The sequence below is a fragment of the Ovis canadensis genome, chromosome 15, assembly GCF_042477335.2.
Source record: "Ovis canadensis isolate MfBH-ARS-UI-01 breed Bighorn chromosome 15, ARS-UI_OviCan_v2, whole genome shotgun sequence".
In the NCBI taxonomy this organism is placed as follows: domain Eukaryota; kingdom Metazoa; phylum Chordata; class Mammalia; order Artiodactyla; family Bovidae; genus Ovis; species Ovis canadensis.
Window position 1 is genome coordinate 70930495 of NC_091259.1, and position 3942 is coordinate 70934436.

Consider the following 3942-nt stretch of genomic DNA (forward strand, 5'->3'; position numbering starts at 1 on the left):
AACAAAACTTAAAAAGGATGTTTCAGACATAACACCAGATAATCTAAGGAGAAAGAGAGGTTTAAGCTTGAGAAAACTGGTTGGTCCTTTCAGTAGCAAAGAAGAGGAGGGAGGCAGAGAAAGGGAATCTGGAGAGAGGTAAACATTGCCTTTTGTAGCTAAATCCCTCCACATTTCTCCCTGACTTCTATGGCTGATCTCAAAAGGCAAATAGATCCAGAAATGTAACCCTGAATATTTTCTCCAAGTAGCCTAAAATTTTACTAATTAGACATTCTTAAACATTTTGATTCACCTTTAAAAAATTTTTTCTCCTAGTTTTATTGATATATAATTGAGACATAGCATTGTGTACATTTTACAGCCCTGTATATGTTTAACAGCACTATGTATGTTTATGGTGTATAGCATAGTGATTTGACTTCTATACTTCATAAAGTGGTTATCACAGAAAATCTGGTGAATATATACCATCTCATATAGATACAAAATAAAAAGAAAAAACTTTTTCCTTGTGATGAGAACTCTTAGGATTTACTCTCTCAACAGCTTTCATATATAATATAGAGCAGTGTTATTATATTTACCATGTTGTGCATTTCTTCCCTAGTATGTGTTTATCTTATAACTGGAAGTTTGTACATTTTGATCACTTTCATCTAAGGTGGTCACCTAACCTTCACACTGAGCCCACCATATATTGAGTTTGCACAATCTACCTCATTTAATCCTAAACTTGTTTGCAAGATGAATATTATATCAAATTTAAAGATGAGGATAAAGACCTGGAAAGGTATGAAATGCCCCCAGAGTCGCACAGGCAACTTAGTCTCCTGATTACTTCTTGTCCAGTCTTCTTTTACTGCTTCCTATGAGGGACAGAGGACAAGAAAGGGAGGCTCTATCAACAGGGCTGCTGGGGTGGGAAGGGTGGAAGGCGTGAGTCATACTGCAAACATCTCAGGTTTGTATGTTTATTAAGAAGTCTTTCAGACATATGGCAGAAAAGTGTGCTGCTTTAATAAAATCCTTCAGTCAGTCAGTCAGTTCAGTTGCTCAGTTGTGTCTGACTCTTTGTGACCCCATGAATTGCAGCACGCCAGGCCTCCCTGTCCATCACCAACTCCCGGAGTTCACTCAGATTCACGTTCATCAAGTTGGTGATGCCTTCTAGCCATCTCATCCTCTGTTGTCCCCTTCTGCTCCTGCCCCCAATCCCTCCCAGCATCAGAGTCTTTTCCAGTGAGTCAACTCTTCACATGGGGTGGCCAAAGTACTGGAGTTTCAGCTTTAGCATCATTCCTTCCAAAGAACACCCAGGACTGATCTCCTTTAGAATGGACTGGTTGGATCTCCTTGCAGTCCAAGGGACTCTCAAGAGTCTTCTCCAACACCACAATTCAAAAGCATCAGTTCTTCGGCACTCAGCTTTCTTCACAGTCCAACTCCCACATCCATACATGACCACTGGAAAAACCATAGCCTTGACTAGACGGACCTTTGTTGGCAAAGTAATGTCTCTGCTATGAATATGCTATCTAGGTTGGTCATATCTTTCCTGTCAAGGAGTAAGCGTCTTTTAATTTCATGGCTGCAGTCACCATCTGCAGTGATTTTGGAGCCCCCCAAAATAAAGTCTGTCATTGTTTCCACTGTTTCCCCATCTATTTCCCATGAAGTGATAGGACCAGATGCCATGATCTTAGATGTTTTCTGAATGTGGAGCTTTAAGCCAACTTTTTCACTCTCCTCTTTCACTTTCATCAAGAGGCTTTTTAGTTCCTCTTCCCTTTCTGCCATAAGGGTGGTGTCATCTGCATATCTGAAGTGATTGATATTTCTCCCGGCAATATTGATTCCAGCTTGTGTTTCTTCCAGTCCAGCGTTTCTCATGATGTATTCTGCATAGAATTTAAATAAGCAGGGTGACAATATACAGCCTTGATGTACTCCTTTTCCTATTTGGAACCATTCTGTTGTTCCATGTCTAGTTCTAACTGTTGCTTCCTGACCTGCATACAGATTTCTCAAGAGGCAGATCAGGTGGTCTGGAATTCCCATCTCTCTCAGAATTTTCCACAGTTGATTGTGATCACACAGTCAAAGGCTTTGGCACAGTCAATAAAGCAGAAATAGATGTTTTTCTGGAACTCTCTTGCTTTTTCGATGATCCAGCGGATGTTGGCAATTTGATCTCTGGTTCCTCTGCCTTTTCTAAAACCAGCTTGAACATCTGGAAGTTCATAGTTCACCGAGCATTACTTTACTAGCATGTGAGATGAGTGCAACTGTGCAGTAGTTTGAGCATTCTTTGGCATTGCCTTTCTTTGGGATTGCAATGAAAACCGACCTTTTCCAGTCCTGTGGCCACTGCTGAGTTTTCCAAATTTGCTGGCATATTGAGTGCAGCACTTTCACAGCATCATCTTTCAGGATTTGAAAGAGCTCTACTGGAATTCCATCACCTCCACTAGCTTTGTTTGTAGTGATGCTTTCTAAGGCCCACTTGACTTCACATTCCAGGATGTCTGGCTCTAGGTGAGTGATCACACCATCGTGATTATCTTGGTTGTGAAGATCTTTTTTGTACAGTTCTTCTGTATTCTTGCCACCTATTCTTAATATCTTCTGCTTCTGTTAGGTCCATACCATTTCTGTCCTTTATTGAGCCCATCTTTGCATGAAATGTTCCCTTGGGATCTCTAATTTTCTTGAAGAGATCTCTAGTCTTTCCCATTCTGTTTTTTCCTCTATTTCTTTGCATTGATCACTGAGGAAGGCTGTCTTATCTCTTCTTGCTATTCTTTGGAACTCTGCATTCAGATGCTTATATCTTTCCTTTTCTCCTTTGCGTTTCGCTTCTCTTCTTTTTACAGCTATTTGTAAGGCCTCCCCAGACAGCCATTTTGCTTTTTTGCGTTTCTGTTCCATGGGGATGGTCTTGATCCCTGTCTCCTTTATGACAGGACAATTTTCTGACAGACGGAAGCAAAACTTCATGAGAAGTGTCTTTAAATTCCAACAAAAGGCTTTGTTTAGGCTATTGGCTGCTTTAACTACTTTACATAACATTTTAAAGGATGCTTTAAATAGTATGCTTTCCTTTCCTTAAGATTAAATTTGAATTTACTTTGGGGAATGGATATTTTCATCAAAGCAAGGAGTGACCCTGAAACCCTGGACATATAACCAGCGAAACCATAATTCAAAAAGATACATGCCCTCCAATGTTCATTGCTATACTGTTTACAATATGCAGGACATGGAAGCAACCTAAGTGTCCATCAACAGAGGAATGGATGAGGAAGATGTGGCAGATATATGCCATGGAATATTACTCAGCTATTAAAAGGAACGAAAAATGCCATTTGCACCAATGTGTAGGGACCGAGACGTTATCACGCTGAATGAAAGTAAGTCAGACAGAGAAAGACAAATATCTACGGTATTGCTTATATTCAAAAATTATTTAAAAGGGAGTACAAACGAACTTATTCACAAAACAGAAATAGAGTCATGGGTGTAGAAAACAAATTTATGGTTACCAGGGGATAAGGAGGGGTATGGATAAATTGGAAGATTGGGAGTGACATATACACACTACTATATATAAAACAGATAACTAACAAGAACCTGTTGTATAGCATAAGGAACCGTACTCAGTACTCTGCAATGACACAAATGGGAAAAGAATCTAAGAGTGGATATATGTATAACTGATTCACTTTGCTGTACACCTGAAACTAACACAACATTGTAAATCAACTATGCTCGTATAAAAATTTTAAAAATTAACAAAGAAAAAGAAAGAAGTAATTTTGATGGTAGAGATCTCTGGCCGCTGGAGGGGAATAGGATTGTGACAGGGGGGCAATTTTGGCAGCCAGAGCATAATCTGCAGTTTGTAGGGAGTATCTTTGAAGAGAGGAATGGGAAGTCCAG